Source organism: Schistocerca cancellata, chromosome 11, assembly GCF_023864275.1.
Source record: "Schistocerca cancellata isolate TAMUIC-IGC-003103 chromosome 11, iqSchCanc2.1, whole genome shotgun sequence".
NCBI classification, from domain to species: Eukaryota; Metazoa; Arthropoda; class Insecta; order Orthoptera; family Acrididae; genus Schistocerca; species Schistocerca cancellata.
In genome coordinates this window covers 51,606,819-51,620,772 of record NC_064636.1, presented here as the reverse complement: position 1 = coordinate 51,620,772, position 13,954 = coordinate 51,606,819, and the positions used below count along the sequence as shown (strand labels likewise).

The window sequence follows — 13,954 nt, the reverse complement described above, 5'->3', positions numbered from 1 at the left end:
AGAAACGACAACAACTGCAGTCCTAATGCGGGATAAACGCCGTGTGGCGGCCTTTTATACGAGAAGAGGCAAAGCCAAGCCACCGCATAGCGTGAACGACATTCCCCCACAGACTGAAAGTGTAAGCGGAAAGTGTTCGTAATTTACCGCAGTAGAGCAGGGTAGCAGTTTTTCTTACCATGATTCTTTTTATTGGCTTGATACATTGAAGTGCGAAACGAATTGGTACACCTGCCTAATATGGTGTAGGCACTGCGCAAGCACACAGAAGCGCTGCAACACTACGTGGCATGGACTCGGCTAATGTCTGAAGTACTGCTGAAGGGAATTTACACCACGAATCCTGCAGGGCTGTCCATAAATGTGCAAGAGTACAAAGGGGTGGAGATCACTTCGGAACAGCACGTTGCAAGTCATCCCAGATATGAAACTTCCTGGCAGATGAAAACTGTGTGCCGGACCGAGACTCGAACTCGTGGATCGCAGGAGATCCGTAAAGTTTGGAAGGTAGGAGACGAGGTACTGGCAGAAGTACAGCTGTGGGAACGGGGCGTGAGTCGTGCTTGGGTAGCTCAGTTTGTAGGGCACTTACCTGCGAAAGGCGAAGTTCCCGTATTCGGGTCTCGGTCCGGCACCCAGTTTTAATCTGCCAGGAAGGTTCGTATCAGCACACACTCTGCTGCAGAGTGAAAATATCATTCTCCATCCCAGATATGCTCAATAGCTCTGTATCAATTCTAGACTTGTGGGGTATCGCATTGTCCTGCTGGAATTGCCCAAGTCCGTCAGAATGCACAATGGACATGAATGGATTCCGGTGGTCAGACAGGATCCCTACATACATATCTGTCAGAATCGTATCTAGATATATCAGGGATCCCATTCACTCCAACTCCATATGTCCAAACCATTACAGAGCGTCCACCAGCTTGAACAGTCTCCTACTGACATGCAGGGTCCACGGATTCATGAGGATGTCTCCATACCTGTACACGTCCATCTTCTCGATACAATTTTAAACGATATCCGTCCGTCCAGGTCTAACAATACCACCACTTGCGAAGTAGGTTAGAAATCAGATTAATAATGTTGCTCACGCAGCATATGTTCGCTTTATCTGGCAACAACAGAGTTGTTGACTGTGGATGGTATCGTCTGAATGGAAATAATGAAGTCACTGTAAAAAAGGCATTAATTTTGGCACATATCTTGAATGGATTCCAACGTAGATTTCGTCGAAGTTGTTATGGCTCATCTTGTTGATTCTAGGGTGATTCCACTTTGCTAGAAGGTCCAGGTCTGTATTTTAGCAATATTTGAAGACCTAACAAGTGCGTTTTCAGGAAATTCTTAATGATCAAACAATCCCAGATCAGAACAATGGTATGGTACAAATAATTTTTGACTTGGTGTTCACGATCCACGTGTTTATGAAATTTCTTGTAAATTCACATATACTTCTTCTTAATTGTCACATCATCAAGGAAACTGTTTTGTATCAATCTTCATATATTTCATATATTTAATTTCCACTTTTTACCAAACACAAGACTTGACTGTTCTTTTACTAAGCGAAATAACAACTTAACTTCTGCAAAGTGAAACAAAGACTGCTCTCTGCGCATTCGCGCCAAAACGGTTACAAGTAAGTCAAAGATTATGACAGTCTCACAGAAATGAATACACACAAGAACCATATCACTGTAACACATCGATACATCGGAGTACCTATACATTAATAAACCCAAATGTGAATATTGTAAAAAAAATATGTCTGTTACTTCCAGGAAAGTAGTATGATATTACTGGTATCGAGAACTGGAGTTGGAGTGCCGTAATGGCCACGTAAATAAAGAACCATTACAGAGGCAACATGTTTCCAGTCATCAACAGTCCGATGTCGGTTGTTGACGGGCTCAGGCGAGGCGTAAAGCTTTTTGTCGTGCAGTCATCAAGGAAGGGTACACGACTGGCCCTTCGGTTGCCAAAGGCCATACTGATGATGTTTCGTTGAATGATTCACACGCCTACATTTGTTGATGGCCCAGCATTGAAATCTGTAGCAATTTGAGGAAGGGTTTCCACTTCTGTCAAGTTGAACGGTTCTCTTCAGTCGTCGTTGGACCCGTTCTTACAGGATCTTTTTCCAGCCGCAGCGATGTCGGAGATTTGAAGTTTTACCGGATTCTTGACATTCACCGTACACTCGTGAAACCCGGTCAGGCAGAACGCCTTAGACACACTTTCCAGCGAGTGCAGCTAGGTGGAGGTTCCCTGATGTTTTGGGATGGCGTTATGTGGTCACGGAAGGCTGTACGATACGTGAATGCCATCCTCCGACCGATAGTGCAACCATATCGGTAGCTTATGGGCGAGGCATTCGTCTTCGTAGACCACAATTCGCTCCCCCATCGTGTACATCTTGTGAATGACTTCCTTCAGGATAGCGACATAGCTCGCCTTGAGTGGTCAGCATGTTCTCCAGATATGAATGCTATCGAACGTACCTTGGATAGATTGAAAACGTCTGTTTATGGATGACGTCACCTATCAACCACTCTGAGGAGTGGGACAATCTGGACCAACAGTGCCTCGATGGAACTTGTGGATATTATGCCACGATGAGTACACGCATGCATCAATGCAAGAGGACGTGCCACTGGGTATTAGAGGTACCGGTGTGTACAGCAATCTGGACCACCACCTATGTAGGTCTCTCTGTATGGTGGTACAACATGTAATGTGTTGTTTTTATGAGCAATAAAAAGGGCGGAAAGGATGTTTATGTTGATCTGCATTCCAATGTTCTGTACAGGTTCCGGAACTATCGCAACCGATGGTGATGCATAACTTTATTTGATGTGTGTATGACGCTGTCGCAAGCACAGACATGAAAGATGGTGCAAAAATGTTAAAAATGGCGGAAAGGGGATGTCTGATGAGAAAAATTCTGCGATAAAATTAAACCTATAAAAGCTATCTTTATACAAAAAGAAAAAAAAACAGACGAGATGAAAGGGTTATAAGAATTAAAGGAAGAAGATAATAGAGTGAATCAGAGAAGAGGAAGCTGTGGGAAGTCTTACTGCATTTATACTGAGCGCTGAATCACATGCCAGAAGTGTTTCACGTGGGCACGCAGTTCATATGCTGCCATAGACACTGAAGATGTGTTTTCTTGTTGCTATCATTAAGTATCCCGGCAACGGCCTTGCCGCAGTGGTTACACCGGTTCCCGTGAGATCACCGAAGTTAAGCGCTGTCGGGCGTGGTCGGCACTTGGATGGGTGACCATCCAGGCCGCCATGCGCTGTTGCCATTTTTCTGGGTGGACTCAGCCTCGTGATGCCAATTGAGGAGCTATTCGATCGAATAGTAGCCGCTTCCGTCAAGAAAACCATCATAACGACCGGGCAGCGGTGTGCTGACCACACGCCCCTCCTCTCCGCATCCTCCTCTGGGGACGACACGGCGGTCAGATGGTCCAAATGTGGCAATGAAATAAACAGGAAGTGTAGGGGAGCTAAGACGAAATAGCTATGTGAAAAATGTGAATAAATCGAAAAACAAATCATTGCTGGAAGAAGTGACTCAGCCTACAGCGAAGTCAAAACAACATTCGGTGAAATTAAAAGCAAAGGTGTGTAAGTAGGCTGTTTAGGTTTTTTTATTGGTAACGCAACGTAGCGTTCTATATGAAAATCACTGACTGTGTTGTGTGCAGTCTGAGGCTGGTCGGCATTGTTGGAATATTCGGTATTGTAGTGTTGGGCAGTTGGCTGTTAACAGCGCGTAACGTTGCGCAGTTGGACGTGAGCCGCCAGCAGTGGTGGATGTGGGGAGAGAGATGGCGGAGTTTTGAGAGCGGATAATCTGGACGTGTGTCCATCAGAGACAGTAAATCTGTAAGACTGGATGTCATGAACTGTTATACACTCCTGGAAATTGAAATAAGAACACCGTGAATTCATTGTCCCAGGAAGGGGAAACTTTATTGACACATTCCTGGGGTCAGATACATCACATGATCACACTGACAGAACCACAGGCACATAGACACAGGCAACAGAGCATGCACAATGTCGGCACTAGTACAGTGTATATCCACCTTTCGCAGCAATGCAGGCTGCTATTCTCCCATGAAGACGATCGTAGAGATGCTGGATGTAGTCCTGTGGAACGGCTTGCCATGCCATTTCCACCTGGCGCCTCAGTTGGACCAGCGTTCGTGCTGGACGTGCAGACCGCGTGAGATGACGCTTCATCCAGTCCCAAACATGTTCAATGGGGGACAGATCCGGAGATCTTGCTGGCCAGGGTAGTTGACTTACACCTTCTAGAGCACGTTAGGTGGCACGGGATACATACGGACGTGCATTGTCCTGTTGGAACAACAAGTTCCCTTGCCGGTCTAGGAATGGTAGAACGATGGGTTCGATGACGGTTTGGATGTACCGTGCACTATTCAGTGTCCCCTCGACGATCACCAGTGGTGTACGGCCAGTGTAGGAGATCGCTCCCCACATCATGATGCCGGGTGTTGACCCTGTGTGCCTCGGTCGTATGCAGTCCTGATTGTGGCGCTCACCTGCACGGCGCCAAACACGCATACGACCATCATTGGCACCAAGGCAGAAGCGACTCTCATCGCTGAAGACGACACGTCTCCGTTCGTCCCTCCATTCACGCCTGTCGCGACACCACTGGAGGCGGGCTGCACGATGTTGGGGCGTGAACGGAAGACGGCCTAACGGTGTGCGGGACCGTAGCCCAGCTTCATGGAGACGGTTGCGAATGGTCCTCGCCGATACCCCAGGAGCAACAGTGTCCCTAATTTGCTGGGAAGTGGCGGTGCGGTCCCCTACGGCACTGCGTAGGATCCTACGGTCTTGGCGTGCATCCGTGCGTCGCTGCGGTCCGGTCCCAGGTCGACGGGCACGTGCACCTTCCGCCGACCACTGGCGACAACATCGATGTACTGTGGAGACCTCACGCCCCACGTGTTGAGCAATTCGGCGGTACGTCCACCCGGCCTCCCGCATGCCCACTATACGCCCTCGCTCAAAGTCCGTCAACTGCACATACGGTTCACGTCCACGCTGTCGCGGCATGCTACCAGTGTTAAAGACTGCGATGGAGCTCCGTATGCCACGGCAAACTGGCTGACACTGACGGCGGCGGTGCACAAATGCTGCGCAGCTAGCGCCATTCGACGGCCAACACCGCGGTTCCTGGTGTGTCTTCTGTGCCGTGTGTGTGATCATTGCTTGTACAGCCCTCTCGCAGTGTCCGGAGCAAGTATGGTGGGTCTGACACACCTGTGTCAATGTGTTCTTTTTTCCATTTCCAGGAGTGTATATATTATGACTTTTGAACACTATTAAGGTAAATATATTGTTTGTTCTCTATCAAAATCTTTCTTTTGCTAACTATGCCTATCAGTAGTTAGTGCCTTCAGTAGTTAGAATCTTTTATTTAGCTGGCAGTAGTGGCGCCCGCTGTATTGCAGTAGTTGGAGTAACGAAGATATTTGTGAGGTAAGTGATTTGTGAAACGCATAGGTTAATTTAGTCAGGGCCATTCTCTTGTAGAGATTATTTAAAATCAGATTGCGTTGCGCTAAAAAATATTGTGTGTCAGTTTAAGCACAGTCATGTATAATTTTTCTAAGGGGACGTTTCAGATGATAACATTAAAAGTGCAACGGGAATTCCACTATTAAATGCAGAGGAGAGAGGTGGTAGATGGAAACAGTACACTGAAGACCTCTATGAAAGGGAAAATTTCTCTGATGTGATAGAAGAAGAAACATGAGTCGATTTAGAAGAGCTGGGGATGCAGTATGAGACCTTTGGGGGACTTAGGATCAAATAGGGCAGAAGGGATAGATAACATTCCATCAGAATTTCTAAAATCATTTGGGGAAGTGGCAACGGAACGACTATTCACGTTGGTGTGTAGAATGTATGAGTCTGGCGACATACCATCTGACTTTCGGAAAAGCATCATCCACACAATTCCGAAGACGGCAAGAGCTGACAAGTGCGAGAATTATCGCACAATCAGCTTAACAGCTCATGCATCCAAGTTGCTTACAAGAGTAATATACAGAAGAATGGAAAAGAAAATTGAGGATGTGCTAGATGACTATCAGTTTGTCTTTAGAAAAGGTAAAGACACCAGAGAACCAATTCTGATATTGCGGTTGATAATGGAAGCAAGACTAAAGAAAAATCAAGATACGTTCATAGGATTTGTCGATCTGGAAAAAGCGTTCATAGTGTAAAATGGTGCAAGACGTTCGCAATTATGAGAAAAATATAGGTAAGCTAAAGGTAGAGACGTGTAATATATGTGTGCAAGACCCAAGAGGGAATGATAAGAATCGACGACCAAGAATGAACTGCTCGGATTAAAAAAGAGTGTACGACACAGATTTAGTCTTTCGCCCTTAAAGTTCAACTTGTACATCGAATAAGTAATGATGGAAATAAAAGAAAGGTTCTGGAGTGGAATTAAAATACAAGGTGAAAGGATATCAATGATACGATTCGCTGATGACATTGCTATCCTGAGTGAATGTGAAGAAGAATTAAATGATCTGCTGAACGAAATGAACAGTCTAATGAGTACACAGTATGGTTTGAGAGTAAATCGAAGAAAGACGAAGGTAATGAGAAGTAGTAGAAATGAGAACAGCGAGAAACTTAACATCAGGACTGATGGTCACGAAGTCAATGAAGTTAAGGAATTCTGCTGCCTTGGCAGTAAAATAACCAATGACGGACGGAGCAAGGAGTACATCGAAAAAGGGTCAAGAGAAGTCTACTAATACCAAATATCGGCCATAATTTGAGGAAGTAATTTCTGAGAATGTACGTCTGGGGTACAGCAGTGTATGGTAGTGAAACATGAACTGTAGGGAAATCGGAGCAGTAGAGAATAGAAGCATTTGATATGAGGTGCTACAGAAGAATGTTGAAAATTACGTGGGCTGAAAAGGTAAGGAATGAGGAGATTCTGCGCAGAATCGGAGAGGAAAGGAATGTGTGGAAAACAGTGATAACGGACAGGATGATAGGACATCTACTGTATTAAAACATGAGCGAATGAGTTCTATGGTACTAGAGGGAGCTGTAGAGGGCAAAAACTGTAGAGGAAGACAGAGATTGGAATACGTCAAGTAAATAATTGAGGACGTGGGTTGTAAGTGCTGCTCTGAGATGGAGATTTTCGCACAGGGGAGCAGTACCAAAGCAAACAGAAGACTGATAAAAAAATTGGCTGAGAATGCTGGATGCAATGTTGATTCTTGAAGCAGTGCACAAGCTGTGTCACGACAGCTGAACATTCCATCTTTCGAAAAGTGCTGCGAACAGTATTGTGAATGGTTTCCTGTAAGGGGTCCGTAGGCCCTTACTATAAGTTTGCACTCGGCACAGGTCGATAGGGCAAACAATCGATAGTGTCGTGTTGCGAGAGCGAGTGTAGAGTTGAACCAGTCCCCGGTTGCGGGCCGAGCTGTGTGGAGGCCAGTTGTTGTAATGCAAGGCTTTACCGACAAAGGGAGTGGCCATCGCGGCGGTTTAACCCCTTTGTGTTAGAATAATACTGGGAAAGTGAAGAAGTATAATTACGAGAGTGGTCAGTGATATTTCAGTGCCGATATTTTGGTTTCGCGTCTACCGCGCCGGCATCATTTTGGATTGCAGTGTTGGATTGCAGTGATTGGATTAGCGTGTGACGATAATGAATAACGAAGAAGCCTGTGCTGAGATTAGCCGTAATTAGATGTGTATGACGAAGGCAGTGGCTGTCTCCTTGCTTTTGTGCCTCTGAGACGAATATAGGTTCTTGATTAGTGAAACTGTGTTGGTGTTCTTCTTGTTACCAGACATTTCATTATTACAGCATTTGAGAAGGACAAACTGGAAAGTAACAACTCCGTAGCAGTCAATTCCGATTGCCGGCCCCATTAGGTACACGGTCACATTAATAATAATTATTTGGGCTGCTATTCGATCAGATCGGGTCCGGACGAAAAATAAATCGGAGGTGTTACAATCTACAATGCTGTTATAGTTTGTCGTTGATGCACATGTTCGTCATAGTGAGAAACATTTGGAACCTGGAAAGTAAACACGGAACGCCATTAAGAAATTTTACCCTGTCATGCACAAATTAAAATGTGTTTCATTCAATGATTTATTCGCCATTTCTCTTTCGTGAGTCCTTCCCAGCATTTCCAGAATGTTTCATTCTCTTACGATGACTCTGTTTTCACGGGAGACCCCCGCACGTTGGCGACAAAATTCCCTCCGTCTCACCTGCATGCTGAGCGCCTAGCTGCCCTATGCCCTTCCCCTGGGCCCTCGGCACCTGCTGTGACGTCACGGCACGTGCGCCGGCTTGAGCCGGGCGTCTTTATAGCGGGTCACGCGCGGCCACCGCGTGCAGCGCAGGGCCCTGAAAACAAGGGCCGCGCCGCCGGATAAAGCCGCGTCGAGGGGCTCCATCGACCAGCACCTCGACGGCGCCCGCCGTGGCTGTGGCTCTGGAGCGCCTCCAGAACGCTCGCCGCTGTTCTCCAGTCCGTCTCCACGTCTCTTACTCCACAAGCCAGAGCGCTAATCAGGTGCGGGCGATCTACATCTACATCTACATCTACATCCATACTCCGCAAGCCACCTGACGGTGTGTGGTGGAGGGTACCTTGAGTACCTCTATCGGTTCTCCCTTCTATTCCAGTCTCGTATTGTTCGTGGAAAGAAGCATTGTCGGTATGCCTCTGTGTGGGCTCTAATCTCTCTGATTTTATCCTCACGGTCTCTTCGCGAGATATACGTAGGAGGGAGCAATATACTGCTTGACTCCTCGGTGAAGGTATGTTCTCGAAACTTTAACAAAAGCCCGTACCGAGCTACTGAGCGTCTCTTCTGCAGAGTCTTCCACTGGAGTTTATCTATCATCTCCGTAACGCTTTCGCGATTACTAAATGATCCTGTAACGAAGCGCGCTGCTCTCCGTTGGATCTTCTATCAACCCTATCTTGTACGGATCCCACACTGGTGAGCAGTATTCAAGCAGTGGGCGTACAAGCGCACTGTAACCTACTTCCTTTGTTTTCGGATTGCATTTCCTTAGGATTCTTCCAATGAATATCAGTCTGGCATCTGCTTTACCGACGATCAACATTATATGCTTATTCCATTTTAAATCACTGCTAATGCGTACTCCCAGATAATTTATGGTATTAACTGCTTCCAGTTGCCGACCTGCTATTTTGTAGCTAAATGATAAAGGATCTATCTTTCTGTGTATTCGCAGCACATTACACTTGTCTACATTGAAATTCAATTGCCATTCCCTGCACCATGCGTCAATTCGCTGCAGATCGTCCTGCATTTCAGTACAATTTTCCATTGTTACAACCTCTCGATACACCACAGCATCATCTGCAAAAAGCCTCAGTGAACTTCTGATGTCATCCACCAGGTCATTTATGTATATTGTGAATAGCAACGGTCCTATGACACTCCCCTGCGGCACACCTGAAATCACTCTTACTTCGGGAGACTTCTCTCCATTGAGAATAACATGCTGCGTCCTGTTATCTAGGAACTCCTCAATCCAATCACACAATTGGTCTGATAGTCCATATGCTCTTACTTTGTTCAATAAACGACTGTGGGGAACTGTATCGAACGCCTTGCGGAAGTCAAGAAACACGGCATCCACCTGTGAACCCGTGTCTATGGCCCTCTGAGTCTCGTGGACGAATAGCGCGAGCTGAGTTTCACATGACCGTCTTTTTCGAAACCCATGCTGATTCCTACAGAGTAGATTTCTAGTCTCCAGAAAAGTCATTATACTCGAACACAATACGTGTTCCAAAATTCTACAACTGAGCGACGTTAGAGATAAAGGTCTATAGTTCTGCACATCTGTTCGGCGTCCCTTCTTGAAAATCACAGGATCGTTTCGACTACATTGTTTCTCGTGACGACATTCTAGGATAAGTGCTCTATCAGTGTAGGACGGGAGGCCGTTTTTGTAGAGAAAGAACGGGACTGGTCCCTAAACTCAAGCTGGCCGTGCGGTTCTAGGCGCTGCAGTCCGGAACCGCGGGACTGCTACGGTCGCAGGTTCGAATCCTGCCTCAGGCATGGGTGTGTGGTATGTGTTTAGGTTAGTTAGGTTTAAGTAGTTCTAAGTTCTAGGGGACTGATGACCTAAGATGTTAAGTACCATAGTGCTCAGAGCCATTTGAACCAACCTAAACTGAACCATGCTGTACGCCAGTATGTGATAATACCGTCTTTTATGGGCCGGATCATCGATAATTTTCCGCCACACAACACATGGGAAGTAGATGTTACACTACTGGCTATTAAAATTGCTACACCACGAAGAGGACGTGCTACAGACGCGAAATTTAACCGACAGGAAGAAGATGCTGTAATATGCAAATGGTTAGCTTTTCAGAGCATTCACACAACGTTGGCGCCGGTGGCGACACCTACAACGTGCTGACATGAGGAAAGTTTCCAACCGATTTCTCATGCGTAAACAGCAGTCGACCGGCGTCGCCTGGTGAAACGTTGTTGTGATGCCTCGTCTAAGGAGGAGAAATGCGTACCATCACGTTTCCGACTTTGATAAAGGTCGGATTGTAGCCCATCGCGATTGCGGTTTATCGTATCGCGACGTTGCTGCTCGCGTTGGTCGAGATCCAATGACTGTTAGAAGAATATGGAATCGGTGGGTTCAGGAGGGTAATACGGAACGCCGTGCTGGATCCCAACGGCCTCGTATCACTAGCAGTGGAGATGAGAGGCATATAATCCGCATGGCTGTAACGGATCGTGCAGCCACATCTCGATCCCTGAGTCAACAGATGGGGACGTTTCCAAGACAACAACCATCTGCACGAACAATTCGACGACGTTTGCAGCAGCACGGACTATCAGCTCGGAGACCGTGGCTGCGGTTACCCTTAACATTGCATCACTGACAGGAGCGCCTGCGATGTTGTACTCGACGACGAACCTGGGTGCACGAATGGCAAAACGTCATTTTGTCGGGTGAATACAGGTTCTGTTTACAGTATCATGATGGTCGTATCTGTGTCTGGCGACATCCCGGTGAACGCACATTGGAAGCGTGTATTCGTTATCGCCATACTGGCGTATCACCCGGCGTCATGGTATGGGTTGCGATTAGTTACACGTCTCGGTCACCTCTTGTTCGCATTGAGGGCACTTTGAACAGTGGACGTTACATTTCAGATGTGTTACGACCCGTGGCTCTACCCTTCATTCGATCCCTGCGAAACCCTACATTTCAGCAGGATAATGCACGACCGCATGTTGCAGGTGCTGTACGGGCCTTTCTGGATACAGAAAATGTTCGACTGCTGACCTGGCCAGCACATTCTCCAGATCTCTCACCAACTGAAAACGTCTGGTCAATGGTGGCCGAGCAACTGGCTCGTCACAATACGCCAGTCACTACTCTTGATGAACTGTGGTATCGTGTTGAAGCTGCATGGGCAGCTGTACATGTAGACGCTATCCGTCGGCCAGAGGTGGTTGTCCTGGGTACTGATTTCTCAGGATCTATGCACCCAAATTGCGTGAAAATGTAATCACATGTCAGTTGTAGTAAAACATATTTGTCCAATGAATACTCGTTTATCATTTGCGTTTCTTCTTGGTGTAGCAATTTTAATGTCCAGTAGTTTATTAATTTTCTAATATTAGTAGAATCTGTGTATGTTTAAGTACGAGTATGTGGTGATTTGCAGATATGTTTTATTTATTACGACTGTAGAAAACTATATGGAGAAACCAGCTTATGACAAATGAGGGGCAAATGCACTCAAATGCCAAAGAAACTGGTATAGGCATGCGCATTCATATACAGAGATGTACACTATCTGATGTATCCGGACACCTGGCTGAAAATGACTTAAAAGTTGGTGGCGTCCTCCACCGATAATGCTGGAATTCGATACGGTGTTGGCCCACCCTTAGACTTGATGACAGCTTCCACTCTCTCAGGCATACGTTCAATCAGGTGCTGGAAGGTTTCTTTGGAAATGGTAGCTCATTCTTCAACGAGTGCTGCACTGAGGAGAGGTATCGATGTCGGTTGGTGAGGCCTGGCACGAAGTCGGAGTTCCACAACATCCCAAAGGTGTTCTATAGGATTCAGGTCAGGACTCTGTGCAGGCCAGTCCATTACAGCGATGTTATTGTGAATGGTGGGTTCCATGTGGTTCCGAAGTCATGCAGCGACCGTAAACCATAAAATTACCAAATATCCAACAGTCACTCGCAAAATCATGTTTTATTTATTCACTTTTGCAAATCGATTTCAACTGATTAACAGATCATCGGTGCATTTAAAATGAATTTTAAATTTGTATGTTCATTTTAAATGCACCGATGATGGCTGTTAATCAGTTGAAATAGATTTGCAAAAGTGAATAAATAAAACATGATGTTGCGACTGGTTGCTGGAAATTCGGTAATTTTTGGCGATGTTATTGTCGTGTAACCACTCCGCTATAGACTGTGCATTATGAACAGGTGCTTGAGACTGTTAAAAGACGCAATCGATTTGCTCTTCAACAATGGGAAGCAAGAAGGTGCTTAAAGCATCAATGTAGGCCTGTGCTGTGATAGTGCCACGGAAAACAACAAGGGGTGAAAGACCCCTCCATGGAAAACACGACCACATCTTAACACCACCGCCTCCGAATTTTACTGTTGGCACTGCACACGCTGGCAGGTGACTTTCACCGGGCGTTCGCCATACCCACACCCTGCCATCGGATCGCCACATTGTGTACCGTGATTCCTCACTCCACACAACATTTTCCCACTGTTCAACTGTCCACTGTTTACGCTACTTAAACCAAGCGAGGCGTCGTTTGGCGTTTACGGCGTGATGTGTGGCTTATGAGCAGCCGCTCGACCATGAAATCCAAGTTTTCTCACCTCCCGTCTAACTGACATAGTACTTGCAGTGGATCCTGGTGCAGTTTGGAATTCCAGTGTGATAGTCTGGATAGATGTCTGCCTATTACACATTACGACCCTCTTCAACTGTCGACGGTCTCTGTCAGATAACAGACGAGGCTTTCCGAAGATATTCGTCGTTACTTCCGCAGATTCTGTTTTCGCGTTGGAATGTCGTGGACTTAGGCTTTCTTTTTGTTAACACCAGTCTTTGAATTCGAAAGTTGGCTATTTATGGTCTCGTTCATTCGTTGTTACAGTAATGCAAAGACCTCCACTTCGTGCGGACCCGACCTAGTCCACAATCTCTGAATGTTCGACTAGCAGTTTTACGTTTAGCACACTCTATGCACTAAATGCAAAGACACGCTACCCTGTGCAGTTAATCATAAGGAATGCTTTCACCTTTAAGTTAGGGTATTATGACAGTGCTTCCGAATCCACTAAAACATTCAGCATTAATAGGTCGTTTATCGTAATGTATAGCAACGAGCGATATTAGTAGCCTTGTTGGTTTCAGCTCAGCGCTGCACACAATGATAAACTCCGTTTGCGACCGAACCGCCGAATCTTTCCATCAGAAAATGGGGTATGTTCTCAACTGACTTGGTTGTTCTAACCCCCTCCACTGACGGAATGACCCGCTTCCTAATTCTGTATGTATAAAACCAATACGGACTTGTAGCTGTCACGCCTTTGCGCTTACTGCTACCTTTTTACCGAAATCATCTAGTATTTAAGACTATTTATATTTATTACCCTGGAGTTCATACCAGTCATAATAATTTACTACTAGCGCTTTACAACATTAAATTATACAGTAATAACTTATAATTACCGAGAAAAGGAATACATTTGACTCCGAGAGCTTAGTGCATTGTCTGACAGGTAGCGCTAATTCCCAGTTTTGCCAATAGATGGCATCAGGG

At 46.0% G+C, this 13,954-nt stretch overlaps 1 pseudogene; it reads left to right on the top strand.

Annotated features, from left to right (window-relative positions):
* The first annotated feature begins 3,201 nt into the window (after positions 1-3,201).
* LOC126109083 (5S ribosomal RNA) lies at positions 3,202-3,319 on the top strand (annotated as a pseudogene).
* Positions 3,320-13,954: the final 10,635 nt, after the last annotated feature.